Source organism: Oryctolagus cuniculus, chromosome 5 (assembly GCF_964237555.1).
Source record: "Oryctolagus cuniculus chromosome 5, mOryCun1.1, whole genome shotgun sequence".
NCBI lineage: Eukaryota > Metazoa > Chordata > Mammalia > Lagomorpha > Leporidae > Oryctolagus > Oryctolagus cuniculus.
In genome coordinates, this window is record NC_091436.1 from 87,979,507 (window position 1) to 88,002,021 (window position 22,515).

The 22,515-nt window shown below is 38.3% G+C and overlaps 1 pseudogene; it reads right to left on the minus strand.

Annotated features, from left to right (window-relative positions):
• Positions 1 to 13,063: 13,063 nt before the first annotated feature.
• Positions 13,064 to 15,209, minus strand: LOC108177347 (poly(A) polymerase alpha pseudogene; annotated as a pseudogene).
• Positions 15,210 to 22,515: the final 7,306 nt, after the last annotated feature.

Consider the following 22,515-nt stretch of genomic DNA (forward strand, 5'->3'; position numbering starts at 1 on the left):
TTCAATTTAGGTTTATAACTGAGAACTTTGCTGGGTACAGTATTCCAGGTTGACAATTTCTTTAGAACGTATTTATCTCTACATTCTCTCCTAGTCTATAGAGTTTCTGATGAGAAATCAGTTGTTAGCATAATGGGGGTTCCTCTGAATGTAATCTAGCTTTTTTCTTGTGCACATTTTTAGAACCTTTTCTTTCCGTTTTACTGTTGAAAGTTTGAGTACAATGTGTCATTATGAAGATCTTCCCTGATCTTGCCATTAGGATGTTCTATGACCTTCCTGTACTTGGGTAGCTTTTTATTTATCCAAATTAGGGAAGTTTTCTACTATTACTTCACTACATAGGCCTTCTAATCCACTTTCTTTTTCCATGTCTTCAGAAACTCCTAAGACATGTATGTTTGGTCATGTAATAATATCCCAGAAATGTAGTATACTATTTTCAGTTTTTCTAATTTCTGCTTTTTTTTGTCTGAGCTATTTCCAAGGATTTATCTTCTAGCACGACAGATATTCTTTCTTCTGTCTCACCAAGTATGTTCTTGAGGTTTTCCACTGTATTTTCTATTTGACATATTGAATTCTTCAAATATTTCGGTTTCAGTTCACTTCAGTATCTCAATGTCTCAGCAAAAAAATATCATCCATATTATGTATTAATTCCTTTGTCTCATGAATTTGTTTCTCTATGTTTCTGGGTAATTTTGTGATCATTCTTTTGAATTCCTTTTCAGATATTTCATCAATCTCTTCATCTTCACATTCTAAGATTAAAGGGTTGCTGTGTTACTTTTAGGGAGTCATGTTGTTTTATTCTTGTTTCTTATATTTCTGCATTTATTTTTAGGCACTTGTGGAAACATCTGTTGGTTTTCTTCTCTGATGGGTTTTGTCTTTGAATTATGCCTCTATGGTTTAATGTAGCAGTTGCTTCTTCAGTAGATATCTAGATGTGTATGTTGAGTGGGGCCAGGGAGCTCTGGTCAGTCTTCATGGGTGGGCAAGAATCCAGGGTGACACCCCTAAATTTGATGTGTTAGGTATCTTCTATTGTCATCATCAAAGAGGTTATGATAATGCTTGTTAGCTAATCACAACCACACACTTTGACTCTTCAAAGTGATCAGTGCCCAGAGTTAGCCCACAGTGGGTATAACCCCTCATTCAGGCACTTGTACTACACAAAGAGTCTGTACAGTCCATAGTGTGAACACAGAACCCTGTACAGTGACCCAACCTAGGCATTTGTGAAGTTCTGAGTCTCAGAAGCCAGACACAGTGATTGCCCATAGACCTAGCTATACCCCATGCCCTATTGTACAATCACAGAATCAACACAGTCACCGTGCACAAGACTCCCATGGTCATGGAGTGCAGAGAATCTACTCTCAGCTTCTTGAACCTGCCCTATCCACAGAGACAGCAGAGCCATTCCCAGAGCCTGCTGCCTGTGGTTGCTTTGCCTTGGGAGTTTGAACCCTGTAACCTGTGATAGGTTGAGGGGATGGGAGCACTTCACAGTCCTAAGTGGGTGTCAGCTCACTGCCAAACCTCCTAGCCAGATTCATAGTCAGTGGGGAGTGCAGATTTTTCCTTCTTGAAAATGCCTTGATTGTGCAAGAGAAAGCTACTGCAGGCTCCACTGACATCAAGATGTCTCAGTCTCCCTACTGGTCACTGGATACCCAGTGTGGGGGATGAGAAGAAAGAAATGTGCTTTTCCTTCATTGGATTAGGTGGTCACCTTGCCACCCAGCTAGGGCTCCAGGATGGACTTAAAATCAATTTTGTCTATAAGGTTCTTCTTCAAGCAATAGCAACCTGTGGCACAGGATTCTGCAGTCTGCTCTCATCTTGCTCTCAGAAGGTGGCATTTCCCCCAGTCCCAGTCCCTAGCTGTGGGAGGCATGATATCCCCACTCACTGCTGTGCATCTTTACTTCCCATGCTGCAACATAGTGTCTCTCTTATTTCCGTAGAATTTCCACTGCGAAACTCTCCCTTGAGAATCCATTTCTTCCACTATCTTCTGTTATCTTCCCCTGGTCAAAATCCAGATGTCTTTTCACTGTTCAGCCATCTTGGATTCTCCTTGTAATTTTCATTGTAGAGACTTTTCACATCCTTCATTAAATTTACCCCAAGATATTTAAATTTTTTGTGACTATTGCAAATGGGACTGAACTTACAAGTTCTTTCTCAGCCATGGTATTTTTTATTTATACAAGGTCTATTGATTTTTGAGTGTTGATTGTACATCTTGCAACTTTGCCAAACTGTAAGTTCTAATAATCTCTTATGGAGTCTTTTGGTTCCCCAATATATAGGATCATATCATCTGCAATCAGGGATAATTTGACTTCCTCCTTTATTATTTGTATCCCTTTGATTTCTTTTTCTTGCCTAATGACTGTGGCTAAAACTTCCAGAACTATTGAATAGTAATGGAGAGACTGAGCATCCTTGTCTGGTTCCAGATCTTAGGGGGAATGTTTCCAGGTTTTCCCTATTCAATATGATTTTGGCTGTGGGTTTGTCATATATTGCCTTAATTGTGTTAAGGTATGTTTTGTCTACAGCCAGTTAGCTTGAGGTTTTTTCATCAAGAAGGAATGTTGTGTTTAATAAAATGATTTTTCTGCATCTATTGAGGTAATTTTTTTTATTGTTGAGTATGTTGAACTATCCCGGAATACAGGAATAGATTCCACTAAGGTGAATAATCTCTGATGAATTGTCGGATTTGATTAGCTATTATTTCATTGAGGATATTTGCCTCTATGTTCATCAGGGGTGTAGATGTATAGTTCCCTTTCTTTGTTATACCTTTTTATGGTTTTGCAATTAAGGAGATGCTGACCTCATAGAAAAAGTTTGGAGGGGGATTCCTTCCCTTTCAGTTGTTTTGAATAGTTTGAGAAGAATTGAAATTAGCTATTCATACAGTTATTAGAATTCAGCAGTGAAGTTATCAGGTCCTCGTTTTCCTCTATTGGGAAGGTCTTTATTGCTGATTTTCTCTTCATCTTGATTATTGGTCTATTTAGGTTTTCTATGTCTTCATTACACAATTTTGGTAGACTGTATGAGTCCAGGAATCTATCCATTGGATAACATATCTAGGTTTTCCAATTTGTTGGAATATAGCTCTTTGTAGTAATTTTGATGATTCTTTTTAGTTCTGTGAATATGTTGTTTTATCTCCTTTTCCATCTCTGATTTTATTAATTTAGGTCTTTTTTGGTTTTCTTTGATTAGTTGGGCCAATGGGTGTATCAATTTTATTTTTGAAAAAACTAGCTCTTCATTTCACTGATCATTTGTATTGTTTTTTACATTTCAAGTTTATTTCTTCTCTAGTTTTTTTTCTTTTGTAAGATTTATTTATTTATTTGAAAGGCAGAGTTACAGAGAGAGAGATAGAGAGACAGAGAGGGAGAAAGACAGAGAAAGAAAGAAAGAAAGAAAGAAAGAAAGAAAGAAAGAAAGAAAGAAAGAAAGAAAGAAAGAAAGAAAGATCTTCCACCTGCTGGTTCACTCCCCAAATGTCTGCAACAGGCAGAGCTGGGCTGATCCAAAGCCATGAGCCAGGAGCTTCTTCCAGGTCTCCCACATAGATGTGGGGGGGCCCATGACCTTGGACCATCTTCTACTACTTTTACAGACACATTAGCAGGGAGCTGGGTCAGAAGTGGAATAGCTGAGACTTAAACCAGAACCCATGTGGTATGCTGACAGTGCAGGTAGTGGCTTTACCTGCTATGACACAGCACCACCACCACCCTTTTTTAAGGTGTATAAATTTCATGTACTTCATATGTACAGATTCAGGAACAAAGTGATACTTTACCCCCACCCTCCCTCCTGTTCACACTCTCACCTTTCTTTCTCCTCTCTATCCTATTCCCATTATTGTTTTTTATGAAAATTTATATTCAGTTAACTTTGTACACATAAGATTAATGCTACATGAAGTAAAGAGTTCAACAAATAGTATGAAGGAAAAAAAAAAAAACACTCTCCTTTTCCCCCAACATTCTCACCAGCAGCCAGGAGCTTTTTATGGGTCTCCCATGCAGGTACAGGGGTCCAAGGACTTGGGCCACCTTCTACTGCTTTCCCAGGCCATAGCAAAGAACTGGATTGGAAGAGGAGCAGCCAGGACTAGAACTGGCGCCCATATGGGATGCCAGCACTTCAGGCCAGGCTTTAATCTGCTGCCCCACAGTGCCAGCCTTGAAGCTCCATCTTAATAAGGCTAGTAGAGGCTGCTATGGCTGGCATATGGCTGGGAGGTTTGTTTTTTTTTTTAAGATTTATTTATTTATTTATTTGAAAGGCAGAGTTAGAGAGAGAGAGAGAGAGAATGAATCTTCCATCTGTTGGCTCACTTCCCAAATGGCTTCAGTGATGGGTTGGGCCAGGCCAAACCCTGGAGCCAGAAGCTTCTTCTGGGTCTCCCAACTGGGGGCAGGAGCCCAGGGACTTGGGCCATCTTCTGTTACTTTCCTGTGTGCATTATCAGTGAGCTGGAACAGGGAAACAGCCAGGACTCCAACCAACACCCAAATCAGATGCCAGTGTTGCAGGCCGTGAGTTTAAGCTGCTATACTACAGCACTGGCCCCATGACTAGGGGATTTTATAGCAGGGATAAATCCAATTGCTATTGACTTTGTGTCCCAAGGGTTGGTGGGGGATGGAGCATCCTCTTAGGCATGTGAAGTGCTCCCTTGCCCTCACTCTATCAAGGCATACAGACTCTACCTTCCAAGGCAGATCACCAGCCAACTTTTATCAGGCAGGCAACTGGCTCTAGAAATGCCTTGGTTCTCTCTGGTTATGGGGGAGTCTTACAAGTCTAAGAGTGAATCTCCTGCTCCCTGTGACTGTGGGAGCCCTGTGCAGTATGACTTTGGGAAGTCTGTGACTGCACAATAAGGCATGGGGTATGGATGGGTCTCTGGGCAATCACTGTGTCTGGCTTCAGAGACTCAGAGCCCCCTGAGTGCCTAGAGTGAGTCACTGCATAGGGTTCTGCACTCTTACTGAGGAAAGTTCAGATCCTTTGTGCATGCATGGGTGGGATGTGTAGTCCCTGGTGGCTCATCTTACACAGTTGGTTCACCTTATCTGAGAGGGTATAAGGCCATGCTCACACAAACAGATTGATCATACTTCCACCTGCTGCTGATAGAAGAGATCTGTCACAGGATGTCACTCTGTATTCTTTCTTGACACTCAAGCACTGACTGGAGCCCCCTTGCCCAATGCAGCACACGCCTCTGGATATTCACTGAAGGAGCAGACACGCCACTAAGTCATAGAGGCATATTTCAAAGATACAAGCCCTCAAAGAAAATCAAGAAGTGTTTCCGCAAATGCCTAAAAATAAATGTAGAATACAAGAAATATGAACAAGGAAGACTATTACTCCAAAAGATGAACATAACACTTCAATATTAGAATGTGAAGATGAAAAGAGCAATTAAATGCCTGAAAAGTAATTCAAAAGAATTATCATAAGATTACTCAAAAATTCAGGGAAGCAAATACTTGTGTTATTTTCTTTGAGTCCCAGCTGCTCCACATATGACCCAGCTTCCTGCTAATGTGCCTAGGAAAGCAGCAGAGGATGGCCTAAGAGCTTGGACCCCTGCACCCATGTAGGAGACCCATAAGAAGCTCCTGGCTCCTGGCTTCAGATTGGCCCAGCACCAGCTGTTGTGGCCATTTGGAGAGTGAACCAGTATACAGAGAACTTTCTCTCTTTCCCTCTCTCCCACTCTCCCTCTCTCCCTCTCCCTCTCTGTCTCCCTCCCTCCTTCTCTGTAACTCTTCACTTCAAATAAACAAATAATTTTTTAAAAAAATAAGAAAAAATAAATCCATACATTATATTGATGAGAAATTCTGTTTAGAGACAGAGATATTGAGAAATCAAACTGAAAAATTGGAAATGAAGAATTCAATATGTCAAATAAAAAATGCAGTGTAAAACCTTAACAACAGACTCAGTGAGGCAAAAGAAAGAACATCTGAAATAGAAAACAAATCATACTTAGCTGAAAAGTTTTCAGATCAAAAACAAAACAAGGACATTCATGCTCGTCACTTCTACTCAATTTAGTGCTAGAAATCCCAGCCAGAACAAGTAGGCAAGAGAAAAAAAAATTGAAAGCACCCAAGATTGGAAAAGTAAAATTATTCTGTTTATAGGTGACATGATCTTACAAGTAGAAAACACTGCATATTCCATCAAAAAACTATTGGAACTAATATGCGAATTCAGTAAAGTTGCAGGGTACAAAATCAAGATATAAAAATCAGTTGTATTTCTACACACTATCAACTATTTAAAAATAAATCAATAAAATAACCTTATTTACATTAGCATCAAAAATAATATACTTAGGAATAACTTTTTATTTCTTTACTTTTTATATATAAAGGGAACAAATTTCATGTATTTTACATATACAGTTTGTGTATATAAAGGGAACACATTTCATGTATTTCATATATATAGTTCTTTTTTTAAGATTGCTTTATTTGAGAGGTAGAGTTACAGACAGAGATGGAGAGACAGAAAGAAAGGTCTTACATCTGATGGTTCACTCCCCAAATGATTGCCCAGGCTGGAGCTGGGCCAATGCAAAGCCAGTAACCAGATCTCCTTCATGCATGAGGGGCCCACACACTTGGGCCATCTTCTACTGTTTTCCCAGGCCATAGCAGAGAGCTGGATCATAAGAATAGCTGGGACATGAATCAGCGGCCATATAGGATGCCAGCACCGCAGGCAGAAGAGGCTTAGCCTACTATGCCACAAGGCCAGCCTCTCAAATATACAATTTTAAGAGCATAATGCTTCCCATGGTACCTTCCTGCACTCCCTCACTCAATTCCACCCTACATCCTCTTTCTATTATTTCTCTCTTAATTTTTACAATGACCTGATTCCAATTTTCTTTGTAATCATAAGCTTAACCCTCCACGACATAATTAAACAGTTTATAAGTATAAAAGCCACTGTTCCTCAAGAGTACAGACAAGGGCTACAAAAAATGATCAAATCTCAAAATATCAGTTTCACTCATATACATTACATTTTTTTTTTTTTACTCAGTATAGTAGTTACCACAAATTAGGGAAAACATATTTGTCCTTTAGGGACTGGCTTATTTCGTTAAGCTTAGTAGTCTCCAACTGCATCCATTTTGTTGTGAAAGACAGGACCTCATTCTTTTTATGGCTGAGTAGTATTCCATCATGTATATATACCACAGTTTCTTTATCAAGTCATAAGTTGATGGGCATTTGGGTTGATAACATATCTTAGCTATTGTTAATTGAGCTGTTATTGACACAGGGGTACACATAACTCTTGGGGGTGTTTATCAACTAGAAAAAATGTGTTTTCCCTGATAAAAATGAGTTTTTTAGGGTCTGGCATTATAGCACAGCAGGTGCTACCACTAGCAATGCTGGGTATTGGAGTGACTGTTTAAGCCCTGGCTGTTCCATTTCTAATCCAGTTTACTGTTAATTCCCCTGGAAAAAAAATGGACAATGAGCCAAGTACGTGGGTCCCTGCCAACCACCTGGGAGACTCAGATGGAGTTTCAGGCTCTTGGTTTCTGCCTGGCAGAGTACCAGCCATTGAGGCTATTTGGGAAGTAAACCACTGGATGGAAGAATTATCTCCCTCCTCCTCTCTCTGCCATTCTGGCCATAAAATAAACAAATAAACCTATGTAAAAAGATTGCAACTTTAAGCAAAAATAAACATATATTCTCTGTGTTAAGATCTCTAGTCACACTTTTTTTTTCAACTGATTGAGATGTTAATTACTTCCTACTTATCACACCTTTGCTGAGTGAAATTCAAATATGGTATTTAGATGAATGGTTCATACTACAGCACATGTCCAAAATTTAGCAGTATCTTGGAGAAACTAAAGGAGCATCACAGGAATTTCATAGGTCTAAAAGTTTTAAAAAAGAAATTAATTCAAGGAAATTTCAGATATTGAAATTGATTACCAAGTATAAAAGAAACTTCAATAAGTTCATAAGAGGTGATAAAGTGCATAAAGTATAGCTGGTATCTGGAGGTCTTGGCTGGCTATCTTCATTTCTGCAAGAGAGGAGGGGTGAGTAACTGATTGCAGACCATTATGGCCTAAGCAAAACTTTTTTTTTTTTTTGGTATTGTTAGTCAATTTCTTTTTTTTTTTTTTCAGGCAAACAAATTTCGTGTATTTCATATATACAGATTTAGGAGCACAATGATACTTCCCACCCTACCCTCCCTCCTGCCCACACTCCCACCCTCTCTCCTCTTTCCTTTCTTATTCTTTTAATTTTTATAATGACATACTTTTAGTTCATTTTATAATCATAAGATTAATCCTCCACTACATAAACAATTGAACAAATAGTAAAAAGAAAAAAAACACTGTTCTTCAACAGTAGAGACAAGGGCTATAATCAATTATCAATATATCAACTCCACCCATATTTGTTACTTGTTTGTACTCAATTAGCTAACACAGAACAGGGAAATATATGATATTTGTCTTTTGGGGACTAGCTTATTTCACTGAGTATAATGGTTTCCAGTTGAGTCTATTTTTTGTGAAAGATAGGATTTCATTCTGTTTTATGGCTGAATAGTATACCATAACGTATATATACCACATTTTCTTTATCCAGTCATCGGTTGATGGGCATCTGGGCTGATTCCATATCTTAGGTATTGTGAATTGAGCTACATTAACATAGGGGAACAGATAATTCTTTCATTTGCTTATTTCATTTCATTTGGGTAAACTCACCGGAGTGGGATGGCTGGGTAATATCTTTGATCTATTTTTAGCTGTCTGAGAAATCTCCATACTGTCTTCTACAATGGCTGTACTAGTTTACATTATCACCAACTGCGGATTAGGGTGGGTATCTTTTTCCCACATCCTCACCAGCATTTATTGTTTTTTTTTGTTTGTTTGTTTTGTTTTGGTATGAGAGCCACTCTAACTGGGGTGAACTAAAACCTCATTGTGGTTTTGATTTGCATTTCCCTGATGGCTGGTGATCCTCAGCATTTTTTTGCATGTGTCTGTTGGCCATTTGAATTTGATCTTTTATCAAATTAAAAATACAGTGGAAAACTTTAACCACATTACTCTTTTATATGCTGATTTGATTTCCTTTGAGTAAATTCCCAATAGGGGAATGACTGGGTTAAATAGCAGATCTATTTTGAGATTTCTGAAGAATCTCCATACTGTCTTTCATAATGGTTTTACTAGTTTACATTCCCACAAAAATTGTATTGAATTACTTTTTTCCCACATCCTCCCCATCATTTTTATTTTATTTTTTTTAACTTCTGGGTGATAGTCATTCTAACTGGGGTGAGGTAAAACTTTAGGATATTTTCTTTATGTTTTGCTTTTTTGAAAGTTTTATGTTTTGTGGTTAAGATCTTTTCTGATCATGTGTATTGAGAGTTTTATGTGCTTCTCATACTTGCACATACCTTTCTTTCTCCAAATTAGGGAAGTTTTCTGCTATTATTTCACTGAATAGTTCTTCTAACCTGTTCTCTCTTTCCACACCTTCAGGAAATCCTAAGGTATATATGTTTGGTCAATTGATAAGTATCCCACAAATCATGAACACTGCTTTAATTTTTCAAATTTTTTCTCTTCTTTTTTTCTGTCTCAGATATTTCCAAGGATTTTCTTCTAGCTCAGGTATTCTTTCTTCTGCCCCACTGAGTCTGTTGTTAAGGCTTTCCACCTTATTTTTATCTGACATTGAATTCTTCATTTCTTTCAATTTGAGTACTCTTCAATATCTCTGTACCCAGCAGAATTTCTCATGTATGTCATGGTATAGATTTCTTGACCTCATGTATTTGCTTATGGTCATTGTTTGAAGTCCTTTTCAGATATTTCACCAATCTCTTTGTCTTCACATTCTATTATTGAAGTGCTATTATCTTCCTTTTGGGTAGCCATATTGTCTTCCTTGTTCCTGTTTCTTACATTTCTAATTTGTTAGCCATTTGTTGAAACGCTTGTTAGTTTTCCCCACCTCTGAACACTTTTATCTTTTAAATATATCTCTATCTGGAGTGCCTGCTTCTTCCATGGATATCTAGAGGTGTGTGCTAGGTGGGGACATGGAGATTTGGCCAGTGCTCATGGGTGGGGGAAGACTCCGAGTGACACACATGTTGGGTGTGGTAGTTCTCCTACATTCTTGGCAGAGGGGATGGGTATGATCATGGTGGCTGGCATGACCACAGATTTGCTGCCTCTCTGCCAAGGTGAATCAACTGCCCAAGGGAGCCCATATTTTAATCTAACCCATTGCTTTATACTACTGATGTGAATATATTCCTTATATTTGTTTAATATTTACTCCTTATCAGATATATGATAAGCAAATAGTTTCTCCTATTTCATAGGTTGCCTTTTCAGTTTGTTAATTCTTTGCTTTTGCAGAATATTTTTACTTTGATATAGTTCCACTTCTTGGCTTTTGTTATCTGTGATATTGTGGTCATATCTAAAAAATCATCTCTAGGATCAACACCAAGGAATTTCCTTTTTATTTTCTTCTAGGAATTTTACAATTTTAGATATTACATTTAAGTCTCAATCTATATTGAGTCATTTTTTGTGTATTTGTGTAAATAAAGGCCCAGCTTCATTTTCTTGCATGAAAATATCCAGTTTTTTGTACTTACATGTTCATTGTAGCACTATTCAGAATAGTAAATATGTGGAATCAATGTAAGTGTCTATCAGTGAATGAATGGCAAAAAATACTTCCTGTATATTTGTATAAATATTATTTTTATTTTTATATGTATCATGTATATGCACATACAACAGAATATTATTCAGTCAAGAAAAGAAGAAAATCTTGCCATTGTGACAACAGAGATTAAGCCAGATACAGAAAGATAAATATTATGTGATGTCACTTACTTGTGGAATCTAAAACAATTCAAACATCAAAGCAAATAAGAAGGAGGATAGGCAATAGAGGAGATGGGGAGATTTTAGTCAAAGGTAAAAAAGTTTCAGTTATGCAGAATGAGAAGTTCTGGGGAGTTAGTGGACAGCAAGATGACTATACTTTTTTGTTTGCTAATTATATCAACAAATCTGACAAAATGGAATTATTTTGTCAAGGCTTGGGGATGAGGGCAGAAAAAGGGGATCAGGAGTGAAGTTATTCTTAATCTACAATCTTTTTTTCTAAGCGATTTAGCAGGATCCTATGTTACTATATTGTCCTCTGACCTATATACCTAGGTTTTCAGTTGGCCATCCTCCTGCTATGTCTTTCACCTCTGGAATATCTCAATCTTCAGTTGGATTTATCCTCTACTCACACCTCCATCTTCCTGTGAAATCTTCTGTAGTATTCTTTATCTGTTTCTTAATTGTGTTTTCAATGGAGAAATACATCATCTGTTTAGAAAATATCTCTTGAAAAATACAAGGAGTTCAGATACTATAAAACAAAGCAAACCCAGTCATGAGACACTACATACATCATGCGAAAGCAACCGTCTGATCTCCAGGTTATGAAAACTAGAATTAAAAAGTCACTACAGAGAAAATGTCCAAGTTTCCAGCTTGGCAAAACTTGGATGCAGTTATATGAAATGTTAATAAACTGAATTTTTTCCCCAATGTGTAAACAAAATGACGAGACTAAATCTGCACCTGGCAATTTCAATCTAATTGTAAAGCTACACAAAACCCACAGATACCTTGTACACTTCATCTGTTAGGATGACCATCTTTTTTCTGTAGGTGGTGGAAGAAAAGGCAAGGGAACTGTGCAGATCAAAGAGGTAGGAAGCAGAAATATTATATACTAGACATAAAGTCATATTGAAAAGAAAGCTTCAATTAATGTATAGCCTAAGGAGAAAAAGACTACACTCAGCTTTGGAAAATTAATTTAGAAGGTTAAGGGAAGAGTTTAATTAATTGCAATTTAACATGAAAAAACACACATTTGATAGAATGGAGCACAATGGAAGATTCATAAAGCATGCTCATCAGGTTTGCTTTGTCCAGTTAAAGATTAAGTTTAAGCCCTCACACTTTGTAAAGACAGATCTTCTGCCTGATCATGGAAATTGTTTTCTTTAAAGAAAGGAATTCCTAATCTTTTGATAGACTAAAAAAAATATAAAAGGAAAGCTGACTAGATGTCAAGTACTTGCTAGAAATGATTTTTAAAATGTTTCTGTATATAAAACGCACCGACAAATTTTGGTAAACAATTAAAAATAAAAGTCAGTTTAAAAATCTTGGAGAAAATGCCTTTTTGCCTACATGTTTAAAATTGAAAGTCAATTTACTATAGACAGGAGTGTACAAAATTTTTCTTTATTTAGAGATTAAATGACCATCCAAGATAGATATCATGTTTCACAGGCATTATTTTTACTCACTCTAAAGGTTTCAGCCATGGGACCAAAATGTTCTCTGTCATATAGCTACAGCATCTTACTGGTTTCACATCATGGATTAAAAAAAATACTGGCAATTTTTTTTCTATGAAGTAATTCCTACCTTGTGCAAAAGGAAAATAAGAAAAAGAGATAAGGAGTATAAGAAAATTTTCTTGTTTTTGTTTTGAATAAAACAGATTGAAGGCAAAAGAATACAGAACTTCGATAAGCTTGAAGAAAAATACTTGCTGTTTGTTGATTTGTATTCACTATAAAACAATTCTATAAATAAAACCAGTATATCATTTCTTAATCACAACCCCATCAAAACCAAGTATGTATTAATTATTGTTTCAATGTCAAATGTAAACCCTAGAGTTGCCATTTCACCTTCTAGGGGTACAGCTACCTCTTAGAGAGACGAAGCTAGACCTGCTCGCATCCTCTCTCTGAAGTGTGATGGCACACCACCGCACACTAGTATCCAACTGGAAGCTAATGGCAAAGGAGATTCTTCAGGAAAAAAAGGAATCCATCAAGCTGAGAATCTAAAATTAGTTCTAGTGTCTAATAAAAAAATACATAAAAGTGCATCATCAGAATCAGCAATTCTTATGCCAGGTTGCATTGCAAATTTTCCAAACAATGCATCAAACATAAACTCAATTCAGATGTCAATATGCATACAAATATAGTATGAGGTGTTTTTTTTTAAAGGCAGTAATTTTTGAAATAGTTAATGCAACTGTTGCTAACACAACAATAATAGTACTTCTGGCTTTACATACTCACCTGGACTTCTGATCAAGTGCTGATTAGCCCAGTAAGGGAGGTCACCAAAAAAAACCTGAATCCATTTTCAGTCATGTCTAGTCTTGTACCCATCATTCTCCTTTTTTAGCATTTGAAGAAAACAGGTTGAGTTCACAGATATTGTTTATGGACCCTCTGAAGCTGTTTTTACTGATTCAATCTCAGTTTATTGAATTCTTGATAACAGGAATAGGATTTGCAGGGAGAGCAGGGATATCTGAAAAGTCTGCACTGGATGTGTTCTGAGAGGCCAACAGAGAAGCTGCTGTCTGAATAGTTTCCGACTGAGATGCACTTGTCTCTGTATCAAGTTGTTCCTTTGCTACAGTTTTATCATGTCCACTCAAAGCAAGACAGTTAGCATCTTCACTTGTTTCACCCTCTTCTGTTTTGGTTTTCTTAGGGTTCTCTTCCTTATAGATGTCCTCTTGACTCTGCTATAGGATTACGTACTTTTGTTGCATTTCCTGAAAGTCTAGGTGGTGAGTTTACCAGCCGTATTGAAGAAGCAACTCTGAAGACTGTAGGCTTTGGTGCTGGAGAAATGGCTGGTTGTGTGACAGTTTGAGGAACGCTTTCACTTGATGTACACCCTGAGCTTTCACTGGAATTTATTTATGGCACAGAAACTTCAGTAGGCTGTCTGTTGGTCACAGCGGCTGCTGTCACAGCTGGAGCAGGACTGTTTCTGCCCTGAGAGCTGCCTGAACTGTCAATGGACTGATCTTCATAGCACTAGTGGGAGAAGGCACAGACGTGCTGTTATCACTGTTCATAGAGAAGTCTAGAGAAGTCGAGGCTGCTGTCATTTAGAGCTGTCACCTTGACACCTTCTGCTGAATGCCTTTTCTTTATCTGAAGCACATGATTAGGTGGCAGCTGATGGAGCTGCTTTCTTTTTACATGCATTGCAGCAATTTCATATCCACCTCAAACATCTTGCTGTTTATTGCTTGCCTATAAACTCGATCAGTAAAAGACGGAATATCATAGGTGAGATCAACACTGAGATTTTCAAAGTTGTTTTTTTAAACACTAACCCAATCACTCAAATCATTCAAAATTCTTCCTTGTCAGGATTTTCTTTGGGTGCTGGAAATAACTGGGGGGGGGGGGTAATAACTGGGCCAGGGTAATAAATTCATTCTTCTCTAAGTTTCCAACCAGGATGTGGATTTTTTTATTCCACCAAACCTACCCATTCTAGGCACTGTTTTTTTGTTGGTGCACTTGCTAGAAGTACAATACAATGCTTCAACTTTTGAAAGAAGTTTGGAGCTTCAAAAAGTTTGGGCCACTCTGACTTACTCAGCAAAATTTCATATGTGGTAGCAAGACCTTGTTTAAATTCCTCAACCATGACAATCTATGTTGGATTGTACATTGTACATGGAGTTCTGTTGTGGGTATGCTGGTGTAATTATAGGCATAAGATAGTACCTATCACTGGGGTTTACCCTTGGGTCACATACAAGCAAATTAAGATTGTATTCTTCAGGCTGTTTCAATACCACTGGATTTGACCATTCCCATTTAGAAAATACCAAGAAAAACTTATGTACAAGAGTTGATGTTACTGCATTTGGATAAAGCTGGCAAGTTTTTGCTACTAGCATAGCCCAGGAAACACCACCGAGGAAACCTATATATTGGAATAGATGTTGTGGCGTTTGGCCCCCAGTTTGATAGCTTTCAGAGTTAACCTGAAGTTGTCAATGTTTGCTATTAGATGTAAAATTTCATCGGTCACCCTGAAACTGTTAAGACTTGTTATGCACCTTATATCTAAATTTTTAAGCAGACTATTATCTCATAGGTCCAAATCTTCTGGAATAGTTTGCAGTGCAAACAAACAAAATATCAATCTCTATCCCATCAAAACAGAGTTTGATAACTGGAACAACTACTTCTTCAACAGCTCTTAAATATTTTACTTCTTTTTTTTTAACTGTTATTTAATGAATATAAATTTCCAAAGTACAGAATATGGATTACAATGGCTTCCCCCCCATAATGTCCCTCCCACCCGCAACCCTCCCCTTTCCCACTCTCTCTCCCCTTCCATTCACATCAAGATTCATTTTCGATTCTTTTTATATACAGAAGATCAGTTTAGCATACATTAAGTAAAGATTTCAACAGTTTGCTTCCACACAGAAACATAAAGTGAAAAATACTGTTTGAGTACTAGTTATAGCATTAAATCTCAATGTACAGCACACTAAGGACAGAGATCCTACATGAGGAGTAAGTGCACAGTGACTCCTGTTGTGGACTTCAAAATTGACACTCTTGTTTATGGCATCAGTAATCACCCTAGGCTCTTGTCATGAGCTGCCAAGGCTATGGAAGCCCCCTGAGTTCACTGACTCTGATCATATTTAGACAAGGCCATGGTCAAAGTGGAAGTTCTCTCCTCCCTTCAGAGAAAGGTACCTCCTTCTTTGATGACCCGTTCTTTCCACTGGGATCTCACTCGTGGAGATCTTTCATTTAGGTTTGTTTGTTTTGTGTTTTTTTTTTTCCCCAGAGTATCTTGGCTTTCCATGCCTGAAATACTCTCATAGGCTTTTCAACCGGATCCGCATGCCTTAAGGGCTGATTCTGAGGCCAGAGTGCTGTTTACTTATTTTTGTAATTTCAATTAATCATAGAATGAGGAGAACAAGCACTTCAATCAACATGTCTTAGTGCAACACACAATACATCAGTATCAGCACAAAGGCATCCTCTCCTGTGCCAGCACTGACCAGTCACTCCCCCCACTACCCACCCACCCCCAGCACGGCAACCACCGCTGCTGCCCTGGGCATGACCCACTGAGGCGGGAGGGGGGGCCTTGCCTCAGCCCTGGGCCCAACCCCACTCCCGCACCCACTCCCGGTACTTTAAGCACTTCTCCTCCTTCCCCTTCATCCTAAAATGGCACCCAAGCACTTCTAGCATCTGTAATGCATTGGCTGCTATTTATCCTTCAGGTATTTTTTTTTTTAATGAAGATTTATTTATTTGAAAGTCAGCATTACAGAGAGTGAGTGAGAGACACATGGAGAAACAGAGATCTTGGTTCATGGTTGGTTCATTCCCCAAATGGCTACAACAGCCAGGGCTGGGCCAGGCTGAAGCCAGGAGCCAAGAGCTTCATTCAGGTCTCCCATGTGAGTGGCAGGGTCCAAGTGCCTGGACCATCTTCTGCTGTTTTTCCCAGGTCATTAGCAAAGAGTGGGATAGGAAATGGAATATCCGGGCCTTGAACTGGTGCCCATACAGGATGCTGATGTTGCAGATGATAGCTTTACCTGCTATGACCCAACACTAGCTTCTCTATCTTTCAGGTTTTATCTTGGACCCATTTGTAAGAGTCTCCACTATTCCTTATCTACCCTATATACCTTGACTCATTTTTGTCATCCATCCAGTCCCTGAAGCCTTTTAAATTTGTGACCCTGGGACCAACCAAGGGACTAACCAAAAGATTTCCTGAGGTTCTATATTTGCAATTAGGGTAGGATTTTTTTAAAAAACATTTATTTGCTTATTTGAAAGGCAGAGGTACAGAAAGAGAGAGAGAGAGAGAGAGAGAGAGAGGTCTTCCACCTGCTGGTTCACTCCCCAATGGGGTATGATTTAATAGATATTTTATAGCATGGTGCTCCATATGATCTAACTTCCTAAGACCTAGAAACTCAAAAACCAGGTTTTTTTGGCCGGTGCTGTGGTGTTGTAGGTTAAGCCTCTGCCTGCAATGCCAGCATCCCATATGGGTGCCAGTTTGTGTCCCAGCTGCTCCTCTTCTAATCCAGCTCCCTGCTAATGGCCTGGGAAGGCAGTGGAAGATGACCCAAGATTTTGAGCCCCTGACCCATGTGGGAAACCCAGAGGAAGCTCCTGGTTCCTAGCTTTGGATTGGCCAAACTCTGGCCATGGCAACCATTTGGGGAGTGAACCAGTGGATGGAAGACTTCTCTCTCTGTCTTATCCTCTTTCTGTCTGTAACTCTGCCTTTCAAATAAATGAATAAAAACCATTTTCTTTTTCACTCTATAGGAGAAGTTAGTAATTCCATTTACACCAAAGAAAATGCTGACTTCTGTTCTTTCATTTTGGGCTCCAAATAATAAAGATATATAATTAGTATTTTCTGCTTCTTTGTTTTCCTCTAAAAGGAAAACATTGTTAAGTCCTTATTTGTAGATAACATTAGTCTTATACACTACTCACAGAGGGTGAATTTTAAATTGCCAGAAAAAAATGAAATATAAATAATTGAGACATGGAAATCAATCTTATCTATCATATCTCTTGAATCCTTTATCTACATATATACCTTTATTAGATATACTATTTATGTATTTAAGATAATATCTACTTAAACATGAATCCTGACCTTAGGCATACAGAACATTTCTTAGTATTTAGCATAATTCAATTTATTATATGTTTCCAACACCATTCTCACAGATGAAGGAAACTCAATCTCAGTCCATTCAGTTTTGGTTCACGAGTGGGTCTTTTAAGTTGATCAGAATCCACAGAAAGTCCTTGAGTAAAAGTCCATGCCTACAAATTCCCAGATGCCATAGAGAGGCAAGATATCGGGAGTTTGACGGGGAGTGCCTTGTATTTTACTGTTGTCTCTTTACTTGCAGAGTCATCCTGAATTCCCATCATTTTGCAGATCCCTGCTGCATTTTCCTTATACCATTTGAGAGGTGCAGACAGGACCACCAGAGTCCTCGACGATGTCTGCACCCCTTTTAACCACTCTGTTCCTCTTTCTCCTTCCCCACATCCATCCTCCACAAGGGAGCATGCAGATCTCTGGGGATGCCTCAGGAACATCTACCAGTGGATACTGGCATAGACTTTTTTATTCATTTTTTCCATGCCCAGCAAGTCTGGAAATAGTGTGGAGGGGAGTGCTGCACTCACTCAGTTTGCTCTGAGAGCTAAATAAAATAGTGGAAGTAGCCATGGACATGTTTTGACATATCCTTACAGAACAGATAGAACATTTTGGTCTATGTCATGGCTTGTGAATAGGTTCTGAAGTTGATGTGAGATGTCTCAAGAAAAAGGATACTGAAGTAAGGAAAGGACAGGGTGGAATGTTGAGGAAGTTCAAGGAGATGGGCTCTGCTAAAGGATTTCCACAGAGGAGCTGATGTTCTTGAACATGTACTTTGATGCAAGATACTTCTAGACAGTCTCAGAAGTGATGAAGAGATGCATATAGAACATGCTAACATTTCACCAAGCATTTTTTTAAAAAAAATGGATGTAAATGTCATCAAGTCACCCTCTGGTTTCAAGCAGTGGAAAATATCCTGGAACCCTCAATATTTGGCTCATCTACTACATATAATATGGAATTCTCATTAGCTCCTTGGTATGGTGATGTGGCACCACTCTATCTGCCCCGATTTTAGGTCTGTGTTTAGATAAATGCTTCAGAATAATAGAAGACAAGCTTCACTTCTTCAGTGACACATTTTGATAATCATCAGTTTTGATCATGAGCTTTCTTTAAGCAAGGACTTCTAAAATAGTTTTATCTGGTTCTTTAAAAAGTAATTTCATTGTAGAATATTTTAAAAATACATTTTAAAAACTTAAGAAAATAAAATCACATATAATTCAATCATCAGAGGTAGCCACCATCAACATTTTGATGTGTGAAATTTCAGTCTTTATCTCTAAATAAAGGTGTGAATTTTTTTTTTTGACAGGCAGAGTGGACAGTGAGAGAGAGAGAGACAGAGAGAAAGGTCTTCCTTTGCCGTTGGTTCGCCCCCCAATGGTTGCTGCGGCCGGCACACTGCACCGATCCAAAGCCAGGAGCCAGGTGCTTCTCCTGGTCTCCCATGGGGTGCAGGGCCCAAGCACTTGGGCCATCCTCCACTACACTCCTGGGCCATAGCAAAGAGCTGGCCTGGAAGAGGGGCAACCGAGACAGAATCCAGCGCCCCGACTGGGACTAGAACCTGGGGTGTCGGCGCCGCAAGGTGGAGGATTAGCCTGTTGAGCCATGGCACCAGCCAATGTGTGAATTTTTATTACAAAAATGTGGTTATGCCTTACAAATCATCCTCTAACACACTTCCCTGCCTTAATTGATTATAGATATTTTCCAAGTCATTAACTACTCTTCCAAAATTGTTCTCATTGGTTGCTCCAGATTCAGTTGTATTTACAAATATCCATTAGTCCAATTCCCTCTGGTTCAACATTTAAATTATTTTTAATTTTTTTGCTATTACCAAGAACATGATTTTCTTTAAACAAGGTAAAGAATAAATTGCTATTGCCATTATCACTGCAACTTTTCAGTGCAGTAAGGAAATTGAAATCACACAGTTCAAGGAGTGAAAAAGTCAGAAAGAGAGGCACACTGTGTTAGCCATGCTGAGAATTTTTAGAGCTGAAGCTGTTTAAGTCAAGGGAAAGTTGTCTTCAGGAAGAGCTGCTAATCAGTAAGGGGAGAGAGGACCAGTATTTGGTCTAAGACTATAAGAGAAGGGAGCACTACATAGAGAAATGTTGAAAAGAGGACTGAAGAACTAAAACATAGAATCCAAGGCTGATATGAAAATTATTTAAGAAACAACTTTTTTGACTTTAATGGCAAAAAAGTCAGATGCTAAAGTTTATGTAAGGGCCGTGAGACAGTGTGATACAAACAGCCTGGGGACATAGACTATGTGGCCTCTCACTGCTGTGCAGTAGGTCTTAGCATTAAGCCAGCCCAGTTAACACACTGACTTATGTTATTTGCAGGGATGACATTGTACCTGCATTTAAGCTAAGTAGGGCAAAAGCAGTGTAAGTGTGCAAAATGTTTTCTGCTTCTGAAGTGTCTCTGAGAAGTCCAGTCTCTTGTGATCCATTTGTGCTACTCAGCAAGTAACATCATTTTGAAATTATTTCTAACCCAAAGGATTTTTTCCAACTTGAAATGGAATCTGTGAGGATGTAAAGTTAAAAAACACTGAGCCAGAAAGTGTTTTCTCCATGTTTGAGACATACAGAGTTGGTTAGAGAGACCACAAGTACCTTCAAAGGAAAAGAACAGGGTATGATTCCCAAAGACTCTCCCCTTCTAAGAACAGTCCAAGATAGCTCTTTAGGAAGAGCCCTGACTCTAACCTCCAATTTCTGACATGATGCTAGGGAAAACCAAGAGATGTTCACAGTAGGGTGAACGAAAGTGTTTGTGACATGAAAAGATAGCAACCTGTCCTGGCCTATACTTTGTATCACAAGTCACGGGTATGATTTGCTTTTTACTCAGGCAAGCAAAAGAGAAAGTTGAAAAAGAAGTTCAAGGATTACATTTCCATGTGTGTATCCATTCACAACAGATGGCTTCCACACGGACAAGCTTTACACATTTGGTTATCTCCAGATGGGCAAATAAAATGCCATTTTGATCTTATTGTAAATTTTGGAGGCGGGTAGTTAAATGCTTTCAATCAAGCAGAAGGGAAAATGAGTTTTCTTTAAGCAAGGACTCAAAGCTAAAACAGTAAACATATTAATGGCTAAATAAGAATTTTACATGTAAATATGTTAGTCTTCACTGAAGTTTAAGATTTCATTAGTTGTAAGCCTTTGATGAAAAAATTTATGAATAATTGTAGAAGAGTTGTTAATAGGTTATGTATACAATATAATCAAAAAACATTCAACTTTTAGTAAGTTCTAAGAGAGTCAATATTCATTGGGAAAATAACTATTTCAATAGCTTCATTGAATATTTAATTTTGTAATTTTCTTCCTATTTAAAACACCCTTAAAAATGATATTATTCTTTTTTTATTAAGCAGTCCATTTTCCATACTATATCCTAAAATATTTCCTTTCCTCTTTATTTTCACAACTAAAACCACAGCAATATCATCTGGCGCCTCTTTGATTTATGCAATACAGCACACAATAGATTTCTTGCCTTTGATTTGGTGTTTCATTCTGCTTGCCTTCCTCAGCCAGTCTCTCCAATATTCTTCTCAATTATGAGACAATCCCATCCTTCCCCGCCCCCCCAACACACATACAAGCATCTGATTCCAGTAGCTACCTCATGACTGAAGTCCAGGATCCTGACTAAAGTATGGACTCTTAATTATCAATTTGGAAAAATAATGTTGTATGTAAACTTCAATTCTGAAAAGCTTGGTCTGCTTTGATAATAGAGCAATAATAACACACATATACTTTTGATTCTATAATTATGTTTAAATATCATAGACTTTGTATTTCAAACTAGGACACCAAATTTAGCCAACACATTCATATGGAAACATTTGATTAATGATGTGCATCTTTCATTAACCAAATAACCTAGCCCAGTGTTAAGCATATAGTCACTTTTCACTGAATGATTTAAATATATTGTAATTTTTTAAAGATTTATTTTATTTATTTGAAAGACTGAGTTACAGAGAGAGAGAGAGAGAGAGAGAGAGAGAGGTCTTCCATCCACTGGTTCACTCCCAGATGGCCACAACATCCAGAGCTGTGCCAATCCGAAGCCAGGAGCTTCTTCCAGGTCTCCCACGTGGGTGCAGGGGCCCAAGGACTTGGGCCACCTTCTACTGCTTTCCCAGGCCATAGCAGAGAGCTAGATCAGAAGTGGAGCAGCTAGGACTAGAACTGGTGCCCACATGGGATGCAACACTTCAGACCAGGGCTTTACCTGCTGCGCCACAGCACCAACCCCTTGTAATTATCGATTAGTGTTAACTTTTAAAACTCAATACCCTCTGATATATTAAATTGAGTTACATCTACCCATGTGTAGCTAAGTAAGAAGCAGCATTGCCTATTGGCAATGACCATAGTCTCTGGAATTCAGTAGAGTTGAGTTCTAATTCTGGATTCTAAGAATTCTAAGCTCTTAAACATTTATTTCTACCCAGGGAGGATATCTGCATCGTTAAGACTGAATTTCCACATAAATAAAATGGAGAAAATAATATGTTCATCAGATTGTATGAGGCTTAAATAAGATGGTGCATGTAAAGCCCTTTATCTATCTTAGCAATAACTACACCCAACAAAACACATAGTCAAGATTATGTTCTGCATCGTTGTACTCTTTCTTTGTAAGGTCCTAGAAGACCCAGGCTTTGGTTGTATCATGTTGGACAAGGATAAGCAGAACATCTCTTACTTTACTATACCTTTGCTTTATTGTTTGTTTTTTTTTTG